This window comes from Xenopus tropicalis, chromosome 8 (genome assembly GCF_000004195.4).
Source record: "Xenopus tropicalis strain Nigerian chromosome 8, UCB_Xtro_10.0, whole genome shotgun sequence".
Lineage (NCBI taxonomy): Eukaryota > Metazoa > Chordata > Amphibia > Anura > Pipidae > Xenopus > Xenopus tropicalis.
Genome location: NC_030684.2, coordinates 21,020,021 through 21,046,246, shown reverse-complemented (window position 1 = coordinate 21,046,246; position 26,226 = coordinate 21,020,021). Strand labels below are relative to the sequence as shown.

The following is a 26,226-nucleotide window of genomic DNA, read 5'->3' as shown; positions in this document are numbered from 1 at the left end:
ACAGGTACACGGGGCAGAAAGTGGGGGCTAAATAAATTAATGGCTACACACTATAAGCTGGATTTGGCACAGGTACACGGGGCAGAAAGTGGGGCTAATAAAATTATGGCTACACACTAATGCTGGATGCTGGCACAGGTACACGGGAGAAAGTGGGGGCTAAATAAATATATGGCTACACACTAATGCTGGATGCTGGCACAGGTACAACGGGGCAGAAATGGGGGCTAAATAAATATATGGCTACACACTAATGCTGGATGCTGGCACAGGTACACGGGCAGAAAGTGGGGGCTAAATAAATATAATGGCTACACACTAATGCTGGATGCTGGCAAGGTACACGGGGCAGAAAGTGGGCTAAATAAATATATGGCTACACACATAATGCTGGTGCTGGCACAGGTACACGGGCAGAAAGTGGGGGCTAAATAAATATATGGCTACACACTAATGCCTGGAAGCCAGGTACACGGGCAGAATGGGGCTAATAAATATATGGCTACACATAATGCTTATTCTGGCCAGGTACACGGGGGAAAGTGGGGCTAAATAAATATATGGCTACACACTAATGCTGGATGCTGGCACAGGTACACGGGGCAGGAAGTGGGGGCTAAATAAATATATGGCTACACACTAATGCTGGATGCTGCACAGGTACACGGGGCAGAAAGTGGGGGCTAAATAAATATATGGCTACACACTAATGCTGGATGCTGGCACAGGTACACGGGCAGAAAGTGGGGCTAAATAAAATATGGCTACACACTAATGCTGGATGCGGCACAGGTACACGGGCAAAAGTGGGGGCTAAATAAATATATGGCTACACACTAATGCTTATGCTGGCCAGGTACACAGGAGGAAAGTGGGGGCTAAATAAATATATGCTACACACTAATGCTGGATAGCTGCACAGGTACACGGGGCAGAAGTGGGGGCTAAATAAATATATGGCTACACACTAATGCTATTGCTGGCGCAGGTACACAGAAGGAAGTGGGGCGTAAATAATATAGGCTACACACTAATGCTGGATGCTGGCACAGGTACACGGGGCAGAAAGTGGGGCAAATAAATATATGGCTACACACTAATGCTGGATGCTGGCACAGGTACACGGGGCAGAAAGTGGGGGCTAAATAAATATTATGGCTACACACTAATGCTTGAATGGCACAGGTACACGGGGCAGAAAGTGGGGGCTAAATAAATATATGGCTACACACTAATGCTGGATGCTGGGCACAGGTACACGGTGGCAGAAAGTGGGGGCTAAATAAATATATGGCTACACACTAATGCTGGATTCTGGCACAGGTACACGGGGCAGAAAGTGGGGGCTAAATAAATATATGGCTACACACTAATGCTGGGATTCTAGGCACAGGTACACGGGGCAGAAAGTGGGGCTAAATAAATATATGGCTACACACTAATGCTGATGCTGGCACAGGTACACGGGGCAGAAAGTGGGGGCTAAATAAATATATGGCTACACACTAATGCTGATGCTGGCACAGGTAAACGGGGCAGAAATGTGGGGCTAAATAAATATATGGCTACACACTAATGCTGGATGCTTGCACAGGTACACGGGCTAGAAAGTGCTAAATAAATATATGGCTACACACTAATGCTGATGCTGGCACAGGTACAGGGAGGAAAAGTGGGGCTAAATAAATATATGGCTACACACTAATTGCTGATGCTGGCACAGGTACACGGGGCAGAAAGTGGGGGCTAAAAAAATATATGGCTACACACTAATGCTGGATGCTGGCCACAGGTACACGGGGGCAGAAAGTGGGGGCTAAATAAATATATGGCTACACACTAATGCTGGATGCTGGCACAGGTACACGGGGCAGATGAGTGGGGGCTAAATTAAATATATGGCTACACACTAATGCTGGATGCTGGCACAGGTAGGGCTGAAAGTTGCAACAGTAACCAAGGATCAAAAAAAGCTAATGACACAACTATTCACCAACCAGCAACACGAGATACATCAACTAAAATAGCTAACACACATGCTGATCGGAGGTACGGTCAAGAGGTAAAAATATATATGGCATACACAATAATGCTGGATTGGCACAGGTACACGCGGTGGAAACAATAATAAGGCTGGGGTGCGTAAAAATATATGTCTACACATTACGATGCTGGATGCAGGCAACAGGTAAACGCGGCAGAGCAGAAAGTAGGGGGCAAATAAACTATATGGCTACACACTAATGCTTGATGCTGGCACAGGTACACGGGCAGAAAGTGGGGGCTGAATTAAAATATATCGGCTACACACTAATGCTGGATGCTGGCACAGGTACACGGCAGAAAGTGGGGGCTGGAATAAATATATGGCTACACACTAATGCTTGATGCGTTGGCACAGGTTACACGGGCATGGAAAGTGGGGCTAAATAAATATATGGCTACACACTATGCTGGATGCTGGCACAAGGTACCACGGGGCAGAAAGTGGGGGCTAAATAAATAATGGCTACACACTAATGCTGGATGCTGGCACAGGTACACGGAGCAGAAAGTGGGGGCTAAATAAATATATGGCTACCACTAATGCTGAATGCTGGCACAGGTACAACGGGGCAAAAGGGGGGTATAATGGATTGAGTAGGGGGCACCGCAGGTGGAATAGTGGCGGCTGGAAGGGGTAGCACCACTGGTGGAATGTGTTGGGCAGTAGTGGAGGCACAGCTGGTAGAATTCGGTTGTTCTTACCTACTGCTAATGAGGGTACCTAGACAGAGGTGCAACTGTACTTGGTACCCAGGAAATTGGTAGTGGTGCTGTCAGTAGGTGCCTTTTCCAATATGTTTGAAGGGCCATAGAAAGATGAGAGAAAAGCATAGATTTTATACGGCACCTTAATATCTCTCGTTGTCCCGCATCAGGATGGCCTTGTTGACAGCCTCTAGTTCTTTATAGAGGCCTTTTAGGTGGGCTTTAATATATTTATAGTCCCCTCGGAACTCGGCCTTGAGAAGGAATCGCCACCATTTTGTTATTTTAATGCAATCCCTTGCCATCCACAGATCGTACAGGGCCATCTTGATGTCACCCGTTATCTGGCCCCTAATGCCCTCCAAATAGGGGCCTGCGCGTGGATCCTCAAAATCCCTGATCTCGAAGACATCCAGATGAGGGGGGATCCACCATGAGATCTAGAGAAATGCAGGAAACAAGAAGACATTAAGTTTAATCCCAGTGATAATAATGAGAGTGACAATTAGCCCAAATAGCACAGCAATGTGTATTTATTACCACTAGGGGCGCTTACCTTTCCATAGCGGTACTCATAGTACTGCCTGCTACTGGCACTCATGCCCATCTCTGCTGCCCCTGTAATATAAAAAAGAGATTTGGGGAGGTTAGAGTTAATGTAAAGATGTAATATTAAAATACAGACCCCAAATAAACACAATAAAGAACAGATATAGGGGTACTGTAATAACAGCAGCACATTTACTCCTTTTTTAATAATAAGCCTTTTCAACCAGAAACTGGGGTTCCAATTAAAAACAAAGGCTTATGTATATAGTTTGCTTGTACCCCCGCCCTACCCAGGCCTGTTCCATTACACTAACACAAGCCCTTGCCCCCCCCCAGATCCTGCCCATTTCCAAGCAATCTCTTCCCATTTGATTTGATGCAGAAATCAGACCATTATTCCTGTCAGGGCCCCCACCCTCCTCTGGATCAGCCAGCAGTTATACAGGTTTTATTTAGGCAAAAAGGTTAAACTTCATGAATGTGTATCTTTTTTTAACCTCATCTACTATATAATACATATTCCAGAGGGGAAAATACAGGTTCCTTACCAGATGACCCACAAGGGGCCGGCAGGTTCTTCTTCTTCCTCTTCTTCTTCTTCTTGTTCTTCTGCTCTTGATGGAAGTTTTAGTCTTTAAAAAGACTTTTCTGCGTCGTCTTCTTTATCTTTTTCTTTGTCACTGGGAGTCACTGAAAATCACTCGAGTCGCTCAAATCGCTCTGATATTTCACTTTATGGGGAGAGAGATAGAGAGAAGAGACTGTAAGTTCTTGTGAGTCGGGCCCTCTCTGCCATTCATAGCAATACATACTGGGGTTCCCTTTCTGTATCATTCCCAGTGGTACTGCGCTACTGAATATGTTTCCTGCTCAATGGGGGCTTCTCATAACCCGCCCTGCTCTGATAAGTTCCCCTTCACCCATAACACAAGGGATCCTTATTTTAGGCATTAATTCTGATTTGTGCTATTGTCTTTCTTCTCATGGCTTCCCTTACCCACCATCCACTCTAGTGCTGAGACCAATAACTGTTGCTAGGATGATTGGGACTCTAGTAACCAAATGACATTTGGTATTAACTGCTAAAGAGAGGCAGAGTAAATGGCTTAACAGTTCAAAAGCAGCAACAAGTAAACAAGAAACACCAAACACACATTGCCCTAGAACTATAACCACAGAGGATGCTGGGAATTGTAGTCCAGGTTTTAGACCCCATCATTGGCTTGTCCCCCCTGAAGTTTTACCCCCTGTACCCCCATGGATGCTTTTTGGGGGAAATGCAAAGTTGCCTAAAATGAATCCCCTTTTCCTGCTTGTCAAGCAAATGTAATTTGGAAAGACAAACTGACATTTCCAATGGACAGCTTCATGACAAGCATCTGCGCAGGCAAAAGGAGGCAATGGGGGCCAATTTGGGGAGTTTTGGAGCCAAAGGGGCAATTTTGGCCCCTACTCCCGCAAGCTACTATAAATCATTGGTGCCAAACCACCCCAAATTGCCCCTTGTATTGTTGTTTTTAATATGCCCCCCTGCCCCAGTGTTGGTATCTGCTGCACTTACCTCTGAAACCAGAAATGAAATAACTGTCACTGTCACGAGACATGATGTCACCTTCCCTAACAGCTTTCAGCCAATCAGAGCTGCACACAGTCATAATGCATGGTATGCCAGTAACTGGCAGCCAATCACATACTCAGGTACATATGTGATAGTGTTTGGCTGCATGGTGAGACTTGTGACCAATCAAGCTCGCCCTTACTGATTCACATAAAAACAAACAAAAGCATCCTTAGAACCAGGGCCACATCAGAACTCACAGGGCCCTAAATGGACTCTACCTGTCAGGGGAGGGCCAAGCCGACTGGGCACCTTTGGCAACCCAGTCAGCCACCTTGCCCCAGCAACCTCACCGCCGTGTGTGTGCCATGGGGGGGTCATTACCCTGCAATGACAAGTGGGGAAGCCATTACAAGGAAGCACGGACTAGGGGTAGGCAGGAGAGGTACATGCCTGGCGTCCCCCATTGTTTGCACCCTAGGCAGCTGCCTCTTCTGCCTCCCCCTAGTTCTGGCCCTGAAAACAAATAAGTAGTCCCTTACAACCCCCCCCCCCCCCAACATGGGACACCACCAAAAATGCCCATCCATAAGGTACATTAGTTCCAATGAAAAAGTTAAAGAAATCAGAATGTTATCAAGCTCTTGACATCTCCAGGCCTGATGGCAGACCATGTTTCCTATAATATTTAGTGGAAGATTCTTCCCAGACTTTTTTCTCAGTAAAAAATGACCTGCAAAATACATGTATATTACTTTCCAAAAACATAACAGAAATATCAAATTGTATTAAGAGGGGAATTTATTAGCTTTCATATTTTTCCATGATTTATTTTTTTTTTTTTTTTTTTAGCTAAAACTCAAATTTTTTTCATGGGAAAAAAGCATGCATTTTTGCAATTTTTTAAGCACAAAAACCACTAATACATGTATGGGACCCCTTATACGGAAACCTATTATCCAGAAAGTTCCAAATTACAGAAGTTACATCTCCCATAGACTCCATTTTAATCAAATAATTCACATTTTTAAAAAGTATTCCCTTTTTCTCTGTAATAATAAAACAGTACCTGTACCTTATCCCAACTTAGATATAATTACCCCTTATTGGGGGCAGAACAGCCCTATTGTTTTTTTTAATGGTTAAATGATTCCCTTTTCTCTGTAATAATAAAACAGTACCTGTACTTGATCCCAACTAAGATATAATTACCCCTTATTGGGGCAGAACAATTCTATTGGGTTTATTTAATAGTTAAATGATTCCCTTTTCTCTGTAATAATAAAACAGTACCTGTACTTGATCCCAACTAAGATATAATTACCCCTTATTGGGGCAGAACAGTCCTATTGGGTTTATTTAATGGTTACATGTTTCCCTTTTCTCTGTAATAATAAAACAGTACCTTGTAATTGATCCCAACTAAGATATAATTACCCCTTATTGGGGGCAGAACAGCCCTATTGGGTTTATTTCATGGTTAAATGATTCCCTTTTCTCTGTAATAATAAAACAGTACCTGTATTTGATCCCAACTAAGATATAATTACCCCTTATTGGGGGCAGAACAGCCCTATTGGGTTTATTTCATGGTTAAATGTTTCCCTTTTCTCTGTAATAATAAAACAGTACCTTGTAATTGATCCCAACTAAGATATAATTACCCCTTATTGGGGGCAGAACAGCCCTATTGGGTTTATTTCATGGTTAAATGATTCCCTTTTCTCTGTAATAATAAAACAGTACCTGTATTTGATCCCAACTAAGATATAATTACCCCTTATTGGGGGCAGAACAGTCCTATTGGGTTTATTTAATGGTTACATGTTTCCCTTTTCTCTGTAATAATAAAACAGTACCTGTACTTGATCCCAACTAAGATATAATTACCCCTTATTGGGGGCAGAACAGCCCTATTGGGTTTATTTCATGGTTAAATGATTCCCTTTTCTCTGTAATAATAAAACAGTACCTGTATTTGATCCCAACTAAGATATAATTACCCCTTATTGGGGCAGAACAGCCCTATTGGGTTTATTTAATGGTTAAATGATTCCCTTTTCTCTGTAATAATAAAACAGTACCTGTACTTGATCCCAACTAAGATATAATTAACCTTATTGGAGCAATCCTATTGGGTTTAATTACTTTTTACATTTTTTTAGCAGACTAAGGGGCTGATTTACTTACCCACGAACGGGTCGAATGGAGTCCGATTGCGTTTTTTTCGTAATGATCGGTATTTTGCGATTTTTTCGTATGTTTTGCGATTTTTTCGGATTCTTTACAAATTTTTCGTTACCAATACGATTTTTGCGTAAAAACGCGAGTTTTCGTATCCATTACGAAAGTTGCGTAAAAAGTTGCGCATTTTTCGTAGCGTTAAAACTTACGCGAAAAGTTGCGCAACTTTTTACGCAACTTTCGTAATGGATACGAAAAACTCGCGTTTTTACGCAAAAATCGTATTGGTAACGGAAAATTCGTAAAGAATACGAAAAAATCGCAATACATACGAAAAAGTCGCAAAATGTTCGTTTTCAAGTCGGAACTTTTCCAATTCGGGTCGGATTCGTGGGTTAGTAAATCAGCCCCTAAAGGTAGGAGATCTGAAATACGGAAAGACCCCTTATCTGGAAAACCCCAGGTCCCGAGCATTATGGATAACGGGTCCCATACCTGTACATCTAAAAGCTGTGGATTTTCTGTAGAAGTTAATGAGGAGTTTCCCTAGACAAATTTCAACATTTTTTAATTTAATTAAAATGGGAAATATGTGGTCTTTCCTTTGTGCTTTTTAAATTTTGGGATTTTCTAAATATGACTGACAATAATGAAAATGAGTTTCATTGTGGTTTCAAAAAACTCAAACAAAAAAAATTCGAATGCGGATAAATGACCCCAAAGATGAAGAAATATCCTGGGCAGCTGGTTAACATTCGAACCCTAGGGCATTTCTTTGGCTATTTCTTTTTTTTCTTTTTGTTAATGTATTAACCTTCTTTCAGGCTACATGTTTTGTAACTCTGGGGGGTTATATAGCATATAGCAATTTGTCTGCTTTTTTTTTCCAATCTTGTAAAAATTCTACTGTGTAAGGCCTGAGTTGAGGCTACCAAAAGGGAGGGGACTGGAGGTGCTACAACTGTATGGACGTTTGGCCATACTTCCAACAGAATAAACTCAAATAATTCACAAAAAGGGGGGGTTGTGGGAGCACTCCAAAGGCTTAGTATAATGTTACCAGTGCAATGGAGGTGCAAGTGATCTGGTCAAATTAGCTTATAAGCATAGAAGGCAGAGGATTGATCCATGTACATTGCCCAGTCCCCTGTTTCACAAGTAATTTAGTATGTATGCCAGGGCATGTATTCCAAGCACCAGGGGGTTTTAGTTACAAAGTTATAATCATAAAATTGGTAAGTGTCATGATCGGTAACCCAAAACCTAGAACATTTGCCAAGGTTCTGAGCGAGCAAATGAACCAGATTGTAGGAGGAAGACTGAGGCAGCTTACTAGAATCAGAGTCAGGCAGGCCAGATCAAAACCAGAACCGTAGTGCACAACAAAATCAGTATCCAGCGATGAGATGTAAAGCAAAGGGGGGTCAGTCAGGCAGAGATCAGTCGAAGTCAAGATACAGGCAAGGGACAGAAACTGAATGCGCACCCAGGAATTATGCTAGATAGACCTATAATGGGTGTGGAAGGAACTGAGACTAGGGATCTACAGACATGATAATTGGAGATTTACAAACAGGTGTGGGAAAATAGAAGAGCACCTATAGCCATTATTCCTGCCTGGAAAACTAGGGCTATTATTGAAGTGAACCAAGAACCCAGCAGTCCACTCAAATAGGCCAGAGGCAATTAAGCTGCACAGCAAAGTAGTGGGTTCCTAGTTCAATCTAGACAGGATGTTTACAGTAAGCCACATATCATAAATATTTACTTCCAGTTATATTTTTTATAGGTTTGGAACCTCCCTACATAGTAGCATTTCTTGGAAAAGTGTCTCCAGACCAGGGCATTGGTCTCAGCATTATAGAAGAGAGATTACCAAGACCAACACCATTTTTAAAAGTCATAAGACAAAAATTAAATGGACAGGTGTGAGGGTGTAACTTTGTAAATAGAACCCCCCCCGCCCCCTTTTAAAAAAATAAAAAAATACATCACACTTGTATAAATGCTAAAAAGGCTTGTGAAGCAAGGGGCCCAGGGAATGTGCATTGACCAATAATCCCCTCCTTTTCTATGTTTGTAGTAACTTGGCAAGATCAGTTGCACTTTCATTGTACTGGTATATTTGACTTAGCCTTGGGGTGCAAACACAACCCCCTCTTTTGTGTATTCTAAACCTGCCAAAAACCACCGGTGATAGCAAAAATGACAACCTTATTGTCACCTCGCTATGGCAGTGACATCGAGTCGCACCTACCAAGGCAAACAATTGTCCCAAGCAGCAAATGCTTGGAGATGAGCATTGATGGGCAACGAAAGCAGTAACTAGAATAGACAAGAACAGTACTGCCAAGGACTAAAAGCCACTGTCCAAACCAAAGATAAACTAATATTAAATATATACAAAATAATATAAAATAAATATATGGCTACACACTAATGCTGGATGCTGGCCAGGTCCACGGGGCAGAAAGTGGGGGCTAAATAAATATATGGCTACACACTAATGCTGGATGCTGGCACAGGTACACGGGGCAGAAAGTGGGGGCTAAATAAATATATGGCTACACACTAATGCTGGATGCTGGCACAGGTACACGGGCAGAAAGTGGGGGCTAAATAAATATATGGCTACACACTAATGCTGGATGCTGGCACAGGTACACGGGGCAGAAAGTGGGGCTAAATAAATATATGGCTACACACTAATGCTGGATGCTGGCACAGGTACACGGGGCAGAAAGTGGGGCTAAATAAATATATGGCTACACACTAATGCTGGATGCTGGCACAGGTACACGGGGAAGAAAGTGGGGGCTAAATAAATATATGGCTACACACTAATGCTGGATGCTGGCACAGGTACACGGGGCAGAAAGTGGGGGCTAAATAAATATATGGCTACACACTAATGCTGGATGCTGGCACAGGTACACGGGGCAGAAAGTGGGGCTAAATAAATATATGGCTACACACTAATGCTGGATGCTGGCACAAGTACACGGGGCAGAAAGTGGGGGCTAAATAAATATATGGCTACACACTAATGCTGGTACAGGTACACGGGTAGAAAGTGGGGGCTAAATAAATATATGGCTACACACTAATGCTGGTAGGTACACGGGGCAGAAAGTGGGGGCTAAATAAATATATGGCTACACACTAATGCTGGTACAGGTACACGGGGTAGAAAGTGGGGCTAAATAAATATATGGCTGTATGTGCGAACCTGCACCTGGAAGAGCCAAATTCAAGGGGCTAAAGAGCCGCTTGTGGCTCAAGACCCACAGTTTCCAACCATTGCCCCTAGTTATAAAGTCCTTATTATATTAGGGTCAGTTTTATCAAGGGCCATTTAGCCATCCAGTATATTTTGGGGGTGTGGGAGGAAAGCAGAGTGCCCTGAGGAAACACACAGAGACAGGTCTGGATTGGGATTCAAAATAGAAACAGCCCCACAGGCCCAATAAATAGTGACAGTCTATGGCATCTTACAGAAGCCCCTCTGGCATTTGCCAGAACCCACAGATTGCCAGTTTAGAATGAAGAGAGATTATATAACTTCTTGCAGTTATTGCCCAGGTTAAAATCAAACCCCCAGCACTACAAGGCAATATACTAACCGTTGAGCCACTAGTGATCAATATGGTATTGTAGTGGTTTTGTGCATCCTTAGTTTTTGTCACTGCACCCCATCTCCTGGAAACTGCAGAGGTCAAAGCAAGTGGCTGCATTTACATGAATATATATATATATAACACACACATTTACGAAATGCGTACTTTTCTGAATGCTTGGGGTGGGAAGGCAATTAGGAGCTTTGACCTTGAAGTACCCTTGTCTTGCTTGCCACAAAGTCACAAGACACATTTATTATTTTCCAAAATCCATAGCTGGATTATTATAATGAATCTATATATTGTTTGTCTTTGCAGTCCACATTCTTGCAACTCAGGCTGTCTCCTGGTCTTCGAAAGGTCCTTTTTGGCACGGCTCTTGGTACGGTCGCCCTAGCCCTGGCTGCACACCAGCTAAAACGGCACAAGCACAAGAAGAAGCAGATTACAGCAGGCAATGGAGGCCTAAAGCTCGGCGGGGTGCCTGGCTCTGTTTTGCCCGTTAGGCGTTCTTCCTCAGCTAAAAAAGGTGAGCGATATTGCTGTGTTTGCTGCCTGGGCAAATATAGATTCCTGACAAATCATATGACGCACGGAAATCTGTAGAGATTTGGGAACAAAATCCAGCACCAGGATTATCTGATCGGTGGGGGAGGTATTGATCATGTAAGCCATTTAGGCAAAGGATTATTTCCAAGAAAGAGACATCTGGGAGCAGTTTAATGGGCATACAACGATGCTAATTACAGCTCAGATTGTATATCCCTTAGGTAATATTAGGAAGGCTCAGTGCTTCTCAGATTGTGAGACTTCTTGCTAAATTGGTACGGCTCTACTCTTTCTGTTGCCCACATACATCTAGTAAATGTTTAGAATAGAATGTCATTAAGAACACAAAAAGGTTAAAATGCTAGATGATACCCATGTGTTGGGCACCTTCCATCAGGGCAGTATTTCTAGGGATGCACCGAATCTAGGATTCAGTATTCAACCAAGATTCTGCCTTTTCAGCAGGATTTAGATTCAGCCGAATCCACGTTCCTGGCCGGACCAAATGCGAATCCGAAAAATCATGTGGCTTTTTTACATGTAAACACGGAAGCTGAAATTTTTTTGAGATTTAACCCTTCCAAACCCTAATTAGCATATGCTAATTAGGATTGGGTTCGGTATTGGGCCGAATCCTTTACGAAGGGAGAATCCTTGGGAGAAGGGGCTCAGGTTCCTACAGACTACTTGCTGCAAAATGTAGAGCAGAGGGGGAGATCCAACTGACACATGCAATAGTCTGTGTACCCCGATCACCGATGGGGCAGTTGAAAAATAGTGGATTTTCTGGAGCAGGTCCAGGGGGGGCCATTTTACAAAACTTTACCCAAAGTGGCTTTTTTTTTTTTTTTTTTTTTAAACTTTGTTTTTATTAGTTGTTTTACAACAAAGTAGGATGCATACAAAATATGTGGAACAATGGGGGTTAAAGAAAGTAGAATAGGGGTTGGATAGAGGGTTAGAGGTAAAGGGGGGTGGTTGGACTCTCGCCTTGCCGTTTTCATCTGGGTGGTCTTTTTTCTTTTCTCTTTTTTTCCTTTTATTTAGGTAGCGTCTGGGATTTTCCCTTGGCATTGTCCGTTTTTAGATATGGTTAGTTGGTCGATTGTTTTGGTTTTCGGTCCAGGGTGTCCATATTTTTTCATATATGTCCATTTTGTGGTGGATGAGTGCGGTCAATTTTTCCATTGTAGATGTCCACCAGATTTTAGCATATATACCAGCTGTGTGCCCTGTGGGCTTTATACATGATGTTGGCGCTGCATATATACTGGCTGTGTGCCCTGTGGGCATTATACATGATGTTAGCACTGCATATATACTGGCTGTGTGCCCTGTGGGCATTATATATAATGTTGGCACTGCATATATACCGCCTGTGTGCCCTGTGGGCATATATATGATGTTGGCACTGCATATATACTGGTTGTGTGCCCTGTAGGCATTATACATGATGTTGGCACTACATATATACCGCCTGTGTGCCCTGTGGGCATTATATATGATGTTGGCACTGCATATATACTGGTTGTGTGCCCTGTGGGCATTATACATGATGTTGGCACTACATATATACTGGCTGTGTGCCCTGTGGGCATTATACATGATGTTGGCTCTTCATATATACTGGCTGTGTTCCCTGTGGGCATTATAAATTATGTTGGCACTGCATATATACTGGCTGTGTGCCCTGTGGGCATTATAGATGGTATTGGCACTGCATATATACTAACTGTGTGCCCTGTGGGCATTATACATGATGTTGGCTCTTCATATATACTGGCTGTGTGCCCTGTGGTCATTATACATGATGTTGGCGCTGCATATATACCAGCTGTGTGTCCTGTGGGCATTATACATGATGTTGGCACTGCATATATACTGGCTATGTGTTTTGTGGGCATTATACATGATGTTGGCACTGCATATATACCGGCTTTGTGCCCTGTGGGCATTATAGATGATGTTGGCACTGCATATATACCGGCTGTGTGCCCTGTGGGCATTATAGATGATGTTGGCACTGCATATATACCAGCTGTGTGCCCTGTGGGCATTATATATGATGTTGGCACTGCATATATACCGGCTGTGTGCCCTGTGAGCATTATACATGATGTTGGCACTACAGATATACTGGCTGTGTGCCCTGTGGGCATTATACATGATGTTGGCTCTTCATATATACTGGCTGTGTTCCCTGTGGGCATTATATATGATGTTGGCACTGCATATATACTGGCTGTGTGCCCTTTGGGCATTATATATGATGTTGGCACTGCATATATACTGGTTGTGTGCCCTGTGGGCATTATACATGATGTTGGCACTACATATATACTGGCTGTGTGCCCTGTGTGCATTATACATGATGTTGGCACTGCATATATACCGCCTGTGTGCCCTGTGGGCATTATATATGATGTTGGCACTGCATATATACTGGTTGTTGCCCTGTGGGCATTATACATGATGTTGGCACTACATATATACTGGCTGTGTTCCCTGTGGGCATTATACATGATGTTGGTGCTGCATATATACTGGCTGTGTTCCCTGTGGGCATTATACATGATGTTGGTGCTGCATATATACCGCCTGTGTGCCCTGTGGGCATGATATATGATGGTGGCACTGCATATAAACTGGCTGTGTGCCCTGTGGGCATTATACATAATGTTGGCACTGCATATATACTGGTTGTGTGCCCTGTGGGCATTATAGATGGTATTGCCACTGCATATATACTAACTGTGTGCCCTGTGGGCATTATACATGATGTTGGCACTGCATATATACTGGCTGTGTGCCCTGTGGGCATTATAGATGGTGTTGGCACTGCATATATACTGACTGTGTGCCTTGTGGGCATTATACATGATGTTGGCTCTACATATATACTTGCTGTGTGCCCTGTGGGCATTATATATGATGTTGGCACTGCATATATACTGGCTGTGTAGCCTGTGGGCATTATACATGATGTTGGCACTGCATATATACTGGTTGTGTGCCCTGTGGGCATTATAGATGGTATTGGCACTGCATATATACTAACTGTGTGCCCTGTGGGCATTATATATGATGTTGGCACTGCATATATACTGGCTGTGTGCCCTGTGGGCATTATACATGATGTTAGCACTGTATATATACTGACTGTGTGCCTTGTGGGCATTTTACATGATGTTGGCTCTTCATATATACTGGCTGTGTTCCCTGTGGGCATTATAAATGATGTTGGCACTGCATATATACTGGCTGTGTGCCCTGTGGGCATTATAGATGGTATTGGCACTGCATATATACTAACTGTGTGCCCTGTGGGCATTATACATGATGTTGGCTCTTGATATATACTGGCTGTGTGCCCTGTGGGCATTATATATGATGTTGGCACTGCATATATTCTGGCTGTGTGCACTGTGGGCATTATATATGATGTTGGCACTGCATATATACTGGCTGTGTTCCCTGTGGGCATTATAGATGATGTTGGCACTGCATATATACCGGCTGTGTGCCCTGTGGGCATTATAGATTATGTTGGCACTGCATATATACCGGCTGTGTGCCCTGTGGGCATTATATATGATGTTGGCACTGCATATATACTAACTGTGTGCCCTGTGGGCATTATACATGATGTTGGCTCTTGATATATACTGGCTGTGTGCCCTGTGGGCATTATATATGATGTTGGCACTGCATATATACTGGCTGTGTGCCCTGTGGGCATTATATATGATGTTGGCACTGCATATATACTGGCTGTGTGCCCTGTGGGCATTATATATGATGTTGGCACTGCATATATACCGCCTGTGTGCCCTGTGGGCATTATACATGATGTTGGCTCTTTATATATACTGTCTGTGTTCCCTGTTGGCATTATACATGATGTTGGCACTGCATATATACTGGCTGTGTGCCCTGTGGGCATTATACATGATGTTAGCACGGCATATATACTGGCTGTGTGCCCTGTGGGCATTATACATGATGTTGGCGCTGCATATATACTGGCTGTGTGCTCTGTGGGCATTATACATAATGTTGGCACTGCATGTATACTGGCTGTGTGCCCTGTGGGCATTATACATGATGTTAGCACGGCATATATACTGGCTGTGTGCCCTGTGGGCATTATACATGATGTTGGCACTGCATATATACTGGCTGTGTTCCCTGTGGGCATTATAGATGATGTTGGCACTGCATATATTCCGGCTGTGTGCCCTGTGGGCATTATAGATTATGTTGGCACTGCATATATACCGGCTGTGTGCCCTGTGGGCATTATATATGATGTTGGCACTGCATATATACTGGCTGTGTGCCCTGTGGGCATTATACATGATGTTGGCGCTGCATATATACCAGCTGTGTTCCCTGTTGGCATTATACATGATGTTGGCACTGCATATATACTGGCTGTGTGCCCTGTGGGCATTATACATGATGTTGGCGCTGCATATATACTGGCTGTGTGCCCTGTGGGCATTATACATAATGTTGGCACTGCATATATACTGACTATGTTCCCTGTGGGCATTATACATGATGTTGGCACTGCAGATAAACTGGCTATGGGGTTTTGGGCACATAGCCCATTGGGGTGAGAAACAGGGGGCACTGGGAAAGGCATATTAAAGTGGGAGCGGGACGCATTATGGCTCACATATTTCTCTTTAGAGCTCACTGACCCATCTGTGCTTCAGCAGCTCCGTATTCTCATTATCCTTAGTCGCTTTTGCTGAACAGTTAGCATAGTTACAGCACAGCAGAGTGAGGGACTGTTCGGCTATAGAGAATAAGAATAATTATAATACGGAGCTGCTGAAGGGACTTTAGCCATGCTGTTACATTGTGGCCTTTGGAGCAAAGCAATATTCTACTTCCTTCCAATCATTACAGTACAGTAGATACTTATATAGTAGGTTGGTTGCCCTCATTTCTGTATCTATGGCTCCCTGTATGTTTTATAGCCCCATTAGGTACATATTAACCACATTAGGTACCAATTAAGTCATATGACCTCTTAAGTATAGTAAGACAAGATGATGTCAGGGTTACATAGTATAACTGTGGGATAGTGAGTATAGTAAGGCAAGATGGTATCAGGGGTACAGAGTATAACTGTGGGATAGTGAGTATAGTAAGGCAAGATGGTATCAGGGGTACAGAGTGTAACTGGGATAGTGAGTATAATAAGGCAAGATGGTATCAGGGGTACAGAGTGTAACTGTGGGATAGTGAGTATAGTAAGGCAAGATGGTATCAGGGGTACAGAGTGTAACTGTGGGATAGTGAGTATAGTAAGGCAAGATGGTATCAGGGGTACAGAGTGTAACTGTGGGATAGTGAGTATAGTAAGGCAAGATGGTATCAGGGGTACAGAGTGTAACTGTGGGATAGTGAGTATAATAAGGCAAGATGGTATCAGGGGTACAGAGTATAACTGTGGATAGTGAGTATAGTAAGGCAAGATGGTATCAGGGGTACAGAGTGTAACTGTGGGATAGTGAGTATAGTAAGGCAAGATGGTATCAGGGGTACAGAGTGTAACTGTGGGATAGTGAGTATAGTAAGGCAAGATGGTATCAGGGGTACAGAGTGTAACTGTGGGATAGTGAGTATAGTAAGGCAAGATGGTATCAGGGGTACAAAGTGTAACTGTGGGATAGTGAGTATAGTTGTAATCCTAAGCACATTAGGCATTAAACTGTTCGGGGTCCTGTGGCGCTGCCATTCATTTTTAAGGAGAAATTATGTAAAATGTAAGCTGTAAGGTGATGTTTAGGTGCTGCATCAAAACGCTAATTTACGAAGAGTTTTGCAACTTAGTAGTTTGGAGTAGAGAGACATGGTTACCCCGTTCAGATTCACCCTTATGTGTAGTGTCCAAAAATATTTGGCTTTCTTCGGTAAAGTTGGGGATATTTTTGTCACTTTACTATACCCTTATGTAATGCTGTACATACCGGCACCAAACTGCCCAGCACTTCCCTTTAGCCCGGCACGTTTGCGGAACTTGCACCTCAGTTTGAGCGCATACCTGCTTTCTCCAGATGGTGGCGCCATTGGGCCGCAGTTGTGTCAGGCACATCACCATCTCTCCGGCTCATGTGGAATTGTAGGGGGGTAAAAATGCTGAGTTTGGGCTAAAATACAACATGGTTACTTAAAATGGCACTTTGTATGCCGCACTTCCGCTTATAAATGACCCCTGCGGCATTCTTGGTTTCGCTTGTAGATTTGTTCCACTGTTATTAAGGGGGAAGTTGACCTTTAAATTAGCATTAAGTGTGATGTACAAAGTTATATTCCAAAACAGTTTGCAGTTAGTCTTTATTTTCTAGCTTTCCTATTATTTAGCTTTTTGTTCAGCTGAGCGTCTTGGCGTTTCAACAGACAGCTAGTTGCTAGGTCCAGTTTTCCCTAGCAACCCAATTTTGGTTTGAAAGAGAGAAAGGAAAATGAATAGGAGAGAAATATTAATAGTACAGTCAAACCCTGACTTCAGCTCCTGCACAGGGTACAATGGCGCTACCCAAACAAAGCTGTACATGGGGTGGGTACGCAGGTTGGTAACATCTTGCCCTACTGACGCCATCTTGTTCTGCTGAACCTATGTTACCTTCCGCTGCTGCTGTGCAGGAACTTTCTGTGCTTGGGGGAACTCGCATGAATGGTCCTGCAGCTCCAGTGGCTTTGGTGCTACAACTCCCAGTACCCTGCATCCACCTTAAGGCAATGTTTTATATACATAGTACATAGTATTAATGGGAAGGAGCACACACAGAGCAAGTGAATGCTGCTTGCTTAGACTTTATTTTAGTGTTGCCAGGATGCTTGAAAAAGGTGCAGGTCTCCCCAAAACACGCTGCTAGTTGTGTGCTCCATCTATGCTCGGCCCAGGGCAGGGGCACTTGTTTGTCTGCTTGTACTGCCGTATATAAACTGCTCTGCCCGGCTAGTAATGGGAATCCCATAGGTAGCAGCACCGGCGATTTTGTCTGAATATGAGCAGCATTGGGGTTTAATATCGTTTCCATTGCTGCAAATATCTGGCAGTGGTGCGGATTCCTGGCACGCTATTGGCAAGCAGAGAGCGGATCCCACTCTGGGCTGTTACCCCTCTGTACATTACTGGGGGCTATTCTTCATAACTAAATGATGGGAATAATAGCATGTAACAAACTGGGATACACATGCGGGGCACAGTATTAACCCTTTCTCCTCTGTAGCTTTACTTCTAGCAGTAATTGTGTTACTCTTCTATAAAACTGAGTTAGTAAGGTAACAGAATTGTGTGTCAGTTTGGGGCAGAGATGGGACAGGGGGGCAACGCTGGCACATTAAAGTGAAAGAGTTTGGTTTGGGTTGTATCGCTGTCCATTGAAGCTATTGCCAGGCGGGGCTGATTCTCAGCCGGTGTATAATAAACGCAGGCCAAGTATCAGCCAATCCGCTGGCATGGGCCTGGGTGCCACACACAGCGGGTAATAAGTCCCATCTGGCAGTAGCTTAAAGCTTTAGGGGAATGTTGATGTTACGCCATGCTGGTGTTTGTTTCCAGCAATCCTAGGAAGGTCTTTATTCTGCTCTTGTATACGGCGCGGTGCCACAGGGGTTCTGCCCGCTGCTGCTTCCCGGTGCCTCATTCACTTGCACCTGGTTCAGATGGCACTGGCAGGACTAGGGATCCATATATTTTGAAAAGGGAATGGATTTGATACATACAAAAGCGTTACCTGTTTTTCGGAAATCAGAAGGATTTCCCTTCCCCTCAGTATGGGGGTTCCATAACATGGGTGGGTTCTCTGCTTTACTGCTCACCTGGCAATATTCTGTGTATCCAGGGAATATGGCTGCATATTAACCCTACAGGAGCAGGTTTTGTACCCACAGGCACCTTCACATCTGCCCAATGAATATTGTGTTGTGCATTTTACCCTTCAGTGATTTGGTCTCAGGGCTGGATGCCATGATGGGGAATGATGGGAGGATGCCAAGAATGGCCATTATAAACAGAAGCTCAGCCCGTTAGCCCGGTGTGAGAATGCTTGGTGGAGCAGCCATACCCGCTGGAGGACTGGTGTGTGTCACTCACAGGTACTGAAGTGCTGGGGGGTGTAAGGAATCAGACTGACACATACAGTGGAAAGCAGGGTTTCTTATAAAGCAGCAACATGTGTACATTTCTCTTTCTTTCTTCTTTCACTTTTCAGTGCCTCTACTTTGCTGATTTGTTCTATTCTCACAGTCTCTCCCCCTCTATGTGTTTCCCCTTCCAAATGAGCCCAATACCCAGAATAAAGACACACACACGGCTTGATGGTTCATCTGTGAAAATCACAGTTTTATTAATAATACAAATAATAAATTGTGTTTTTCATTGATTCTGAGGAAGGCAAAAAAAACCTCTGAGAAGCTTTGAGCCAATCTGCTTCATTAGAGGGAAAAATTCCTTCCTGACTCCTTAACGGCAATCGGATTTGCTCCCAGAATCAATGCCTTCACCCTGCTTGCCATAATTAAGGGAAGCAGGGTGAGGGAAACAAGGGAATATGGTAGCATACACACCATTCCATTGGGCCCCAGGCAGCCTGCAGACCCCGGCTCCTGCAGTCTGAGGGATGGATGGAAAGGGAATGCAGTTTTTACCAAGCACCTTAAGGTGCTCTTGTGTATGAACCATATTTTAGAGGGGGAGCACCGCTGGTGGATGGGAGTGCAGGCACCGCTGGTGGAATTACGGTGGATGGGAGTGCAGGCACCGCTGGTAGAATTGCGGTTGATAGGAGAGAAGGTGGATCTGGGCAGATCTTATCTTTTGCCTTTTAGTTCCGAGGGCCACCTGCAAAAATCAACCAAAAGAACTTATTTATACCTTAGCAAGCGATATCCCTGGAGAAACCCTATTACACTTAGGGGCACATTAATATCAAATCGGGCGCTGAAGCAAAATTAAAACACTGAACAAGTGGGTATTTTTCCCCACAACGTTGCCATCTTACATGGGCTTCACACATTGCACAAAATCTGAGAATTGCAATTGATTTCAATCCATCAGCCCCTTTCCATTACAAAATAGCCATCATTTAGGGAATATTTCCATTTCAGCAAACAGCATAGAATGAAGAAAGGGAAAGAAGGATGGATTCTATACTGCACCTTAATATCTCTCGCTGTTCCGCGTCAGGATGACCTTGTTGATAGCCTCTAGGTCTTTGTAGAGGTCCTTTAGGTGGGCTTTGATGTACCTGTAGTCCCCTCGGAAGTCGGCCTTCAGGCGAAATTGCCACCACTTTGAGATCTTCACACAATCTCTGGCCATCCACAGATCATAGAGTGCCATCCTGATGTCTCCTCTTATCTGTTCCCTAATGCACTCCAAATAGGGACCCGCTCGTGGATCTTCAAAATCCCTGATCTCGAAGATGTCCCGATCAGGGGGGATCCACCATGAGATCTACAGAAATGCAGGAAACAAGAAGACATTAAGGTCTCCAGCAGGTTTTCTTTAATCCTCAGTAATAATAATTAGAATTTCTTAGCCCACATACCACAGCAATGTGTATTTATTAGCACTAGGGGCGCTTACCTTCCCATAGCGGTACTCGTAGTACTGCCGGCTGCTGGCACTCATGCCCATCTCTGCTGCTTCTGTCATATAAAATAGAGATTTGGGAAGGTTAGAGTTAATCTAAAGATGTCAAATTAAAAGACCCCAAATAAACACAGTAAAGATCAGAGTTAGGGGTAGAACTCCATGGATGTGCCTCTTGTTTAACCTCATCTACTATGTAATACATATTGCAGAGGGAAAAATGCTGGTTCCTTACCAGGTGAACCACAATGGGTCCGGCAGGTTCTTCTTGTTCTTCTGCTGTGGAGAAAAGGTGTAGTCTTTAAAAAGACTTTTGTGTGTCTTCTTCTGTATCTTCTTCTATATCGCAAGGATGGTAGGAGTCGCTGCAAATCTCTCAAATCGCTCTATTTGTCAAGTCTCTCAAATCGCTCTATTTCAGGAGAGAGAAGAGACTGTGAGCTCTTGTGATCCTCTCTGCCATTTATAGCAGTATATACTAGGGTTCCCTTTCTGTATCCCTCCCAGTTGTACTGCGCTACTGAATATGTTTGCTGCTCTATAAATAACCAGTAGCACCAATTATTAGAAGCTTTAATAGAATGAAGAATTTGATTGGGAGAGATACAAAAGTTTGGTGCAAAGAAGGGCTCCGGACAGCGCTGCCAACCAAGCGTGGGTCCTGGTGTCACAGTGCTTTTAGGGGGCTGTACAGGCTGATGGGAAAAGATCAACCCCATTCATTTCTGTGCCAATTGCTTTGCTTTGCAAGGAAAAATGTATTGAAATGTATTCAGTTAAATGTTAAGGTTGCTACATGAGAGCAGGGCAGATACCCGGGGCAAAGGGGCAGAACTCTAAGGAGCCTGTCAATACTGGGAGGAAAAATGTATGTATTGTATGGCCTCCAAATGTTTATGGGGTCCCCAGTCAAAAAAAATATATATATATTTGCTGCAGAACTGCAAAACTGCCAAACCCTGTGTCTGTGTCACCCAACCAGCGCTAAGATTAATGTCATCTCTAAAATTCTCCAAATTCACTAAAATCTGTGAGAGGAGCAACATCCGCTAGTCTAGGGGGGCATCACCCAACTATTTCCCATCTTTTTTTAGCTAAAATAAGGGTTATTTGGCAAAAAATCTCTCAGAGGGGATTCAGACTTACCTCTCACCACAAAGTCAACCAACGGACAAAACCAACTGTCACATTGCTGTGTGTGAAGTCATCTCTGGTCACATGTCATGAAATGTTTGTTTGTCATAACATTTACAGACAACTTTAAAACCATTGGGTTTTTGTAACACTACAAAAGAGTTTCTGAGTGGGGCTTCCCTTTAATGTTACTGCTAAATACATGGTGATAGCGAGTAGCAGAATAAATATATAAAGAGACAACAAATAGAGCATCTGATGAAATCCATATTTCTTTGTGACAAGGCACCTAATAAAGACAATATTGATATTAGACAGGAACGTTAGAGATAAGCTGTTTGCATCTCCTGCCTATAGCCCATTGCATTCAGATTTGGCTACATTTTGATAGCTATTGTTATGCAACTTGTAGATATATAATATATATTATTGCACTCACAGTACATTCATACAATACATTCAATATTCATTCATTCATTCATTTAACGGCCCTTTTCTCTTAATATGTTATTACTAACTTGTGTGTTATCTGAAAAAAGTTGCGAATCATTGTGAATCATTGCTGGTGGCAGAAATATATGAAACAATGTATAAATACTAAATGACTGATATGATGATGTGTTGTATTTATAAGGAAACTATCCAACGCATTGAAACAATATATTTATTTAAACCAGACTGGCCGTACAGGACAGGTTAGCCTATATGGCTTCTGTATAAAGTTGTGGGGGGCTTTTGTCTGTTTCCATATGGAAAGAGTCCATTTTATGGAATTTAGGAGCTTTCCATTGATGTCTGTGGGTATAGTTATGTTCCATAGTAGTGAGGAGATAGTATATGGCTGTACATTATCGTTTTCTACGGTCACCCACTTCCCACAGTGTACCCTGTCCGACCATGCTGCAGCTTGTCGTAAATGGGATGCCAGATAATATTTGTGTATGTCAGGGGCTCCTAGACCCCCATGCGGGATGGGGGTGCTTAGGATTTTGTGGGAGATTGTGTTTCTTAGAGCACCAAATAAATGTTGTTATTCTTTTTTGTATCATTTTGAGTGTGGGGAGAGGAACTTGCACCGGTAGTGTCTCAAAGTAGTAAAGAAGCCTCGGTAGGGTGACCATCTTCACTGTAGCGATTCTTCCTAGCCATGATAATGTATAGGGGTCCCATGTATTAAGATCTTTGAGTGTCTTGGTTATGAGGGGAGCATAGTTTTCCTTATATAGAGAAGCATAGTTGGGTGTGAGGTGTATTCCCAGATATCTTATATGGTCTTTTTTCCATTTATAGTTGAAATTAAGTTTAAGTACCTTGCACAGATTTTAACCTATTCATTTTTCAACTAACGCCCTCTGTCAACAACACCGTCTGTGCGCGTGCGCTGGCTGACGTCATTACGCCGCCGAGACCCGGAAGCGCCAGATGCCTGATACCGCGCTTGTGCGGTAGGTGCCCTACAGGTAGGCACCTTACATAAAGTGTGTGTATAAATACATTTATTCCGGAAGGCAAAAGTTATATACTTAGACAGACGTCTGCAATCGCCATGAAAAAATAGGCACTGAGTGCCAATTTAGTAACCAAATGGGTGGGAATTGATAGATCGGAGTTGTAAAAAGTTCATGTATACTGAATGGGCTAGAGGTTGAGATGTGATTGTTTTTCATCACGATTCTAACGTAAGTCGCCGATTGATTCTGTTACCCAGCCACATTGAGTGATTAATAGCTAACGCCCTGATAGGTCTGTATATACAAATTGAGTGCTAACAACGGGCGGGAAGAGCTCTATGGGGAGAAACTAGTTTTAAGATACACCGGGTGCATTAGGAGGGCTTCCTTTTTAGTAACAACATTTAAAACGCCAAGCGATTTTGAGGAAATCGATCATGGGATATTAATATTGAACCTTACATTTGGGTGGTGAAGCGCTCTATGATAAGCTAATGATGGGGTCAGTGTTTGGAATCTGCAGCCTTAAACCCAAGCGCGTCTCGTCAAAACCACAGGTCAGGGTAGATTTGTAATTTGTGCTAGCGGCATATTGTGGCCTTGTAGTTGAATTGTGTTGCGCCAGGTGACGGGTAAGGTGAACTTTGCTCTTGTGTGGCGTTTCGGGAAGCTTAGAGGTAATTATAATATGACCGGGTAGGCCATATGGGTGACACCACCAAATCGAACGGAGAGGCTGTGGAGAGTGTGGAATCGATCCCCATCGTTTTGGGACTTCGTAATTAATTTCGGTATAACAATATACTTACGCTAAATTAGGGAGCGTATAAAGCTTCAGTGTATGTATGCTTCTGGGGGAATTTTTGATATCACATTGATGTACACTATGAAATGTGTACATTAGAACACGCATCCCTCTGAATGTACGGTATGAATAAAGACATGACATGAAGCGTCGTTACAACTAGATGCTTTATTGATGTGCAACAAGAATTTAGGTAGTACCGATATATAAAAAATGAGTTAGATTAAAGCATAAGTATAGTTACCAATGTGTAAAATACATCCAGTTTTGAGGTAAAGGATTATCGAGATGTGTAGTTGAACCACGGCAAACCCTGGGATCCACCGGATGCTGTGATTTGTGGAGCAGTGAAAGGTTAATTTATCCAGTATACTACCATTATGACGGCCGATTAATCTGTTAGTAAAGAGCGATCCGAATACGTAGTTGAACCGGAGCCAATTAGATATCTTCCAGGGTTGTGATTGTTTAGTTAACAAAGCATACTCAATAAGTCTACATATTACTTACCGCAACCTGATTGTATTTTTGATTGTAATATGAGCGCAACATAACAAACACAAGTGGTAATATACCCAATCTATCCCGCCCGGATAATTGAAAAGATCCCAGCATTGCTGACACTCGAAGAGTTTTTTCCCCCATAAATACCAAGGACCAAGTGGTACATATATATTCAGAAGGGTATAACACCTAACGGGTATTGTGGGAACTTACCTATTGTAATGTATAGTCAGTGATTATATTTGTTGAAACTCCCTTCAAGATTTCACGCAGGAATGAAAAGTCAGGAGAAATATTCTCCACATTTGCCTCTGCTTTGAAGGACAGTTCCAAGTACATAGAAGGGGATATTTATACCTAAGGTAATTCACAATAGTGTAACAAGTGTAGAAGTTTTTAATTTTGGTAAAAAGAAAAGTGTGTTTTAAAAGTCTAAGCAGGTGTGCCTAAAGTTTAGATGTGTCTTCTTTATCCCCAATCTATAAATACATTTATACACTGCTCAAAAAAATAAAGAGAACACAAAAATAAGACATCCTAGATCTGAATGAATTAAATATTCTTATTAAATTCTCCATTCTTTTATATAGTTGAATGTGCTGACAACAAACTCACACAAAAATTATCAATGGAAATCAACCCATGGAGGTCTGGATTTGGAGTCACACTCAAAATTAAAGTTGAAAAAAACACTACAGGTTGATCCAACTTTGATGTAATGTCCTTAAAACAAGTCCAAAATGAGGCTCAGTACTGTGTGTGGCCTCCACATGCCTGTATGGCCTCCCTACAACGCCTGGGCATGCTCCTGATGAGGTGGCGGATGGTCTCCTGAGGGATCTCCTCCCAGACCTGGACTAAAGCATCTGCCAACTCCTGGACAGTCTGTGGTGCAATGTGGCGTTGGTCGAAGAGGAACGTCCTGTACGGTGTTGGGCTGTAAGCACAACCCCCACCTGTTGACGTCGGGCCCTCATACCACTTTCATGGAGTCTGTTTCTGACCGTTTGAGCAGACACATACACATTTGGGGCCCGCTGGAGGTCACTTTGCAGGGCTATGGCAGTGCTCCTCCTGTTTCTGCTTGCACAAAGGCGGAGGTCCTGCTGCTGGGTTTTTGCCCTCCTACACCTCCACCACATCTCCTGATGTACTGGCCTGTCTCGTGGTAGCGCCTCCATGCTCTGGGCACTACGCTGACAGACACAGCAAACCTTCTTGCCACAGCTCGCATTGATCTGCCATCCAGGAAGAGCTGCACTACCTGAGCCATTTGTGTGGGTTGTAGACTCCGTCTCATGTTACCACTAGAGTGAAAGCGCCGCCAGCATTCAAACGTGACCAAAACATCAGCCAGAAAGCATAGGAACTGAGAAGTGGTCACCACCCACAGAACCACTCCTTTATGGGGGATGTTTTGCTAATTGCCTATAATTTCCACCTGTTGCCTATTCCATTTGCACAACAGCATGTGAAATTGATTGTCAACCAGTGTTGCTACCTAAGTG

General features: G+C 43.2%; 2 long non-coding RNA genes across 4 annotated transcripts in view; both read left to right on the top strand.

The window, feature by feature from the left end:
- The window catches only part of LOC108645164, a 455,446-nt gene that overhangs the window by 183,441 nt on the left and 245,779 nt on the right, over positions 1-26,226 (top strand). The window lies entirely within an intron of this gene.
- The window catches only part of LOC101734547, a 57,461-nt gene continuing 42,213 nt past the window's right edge, over positions 10,979-26,226 (top strand). Inside the window, exon 1 of the long non-coding RNA XR_004219703.1 lies at positions 10,979-11,188. This is a non-coding gene — a long non-coding RNA (uncharacterized LOC101734547). The remainder of the gene's footprint in view (positions 11,189-26,226) is intronic.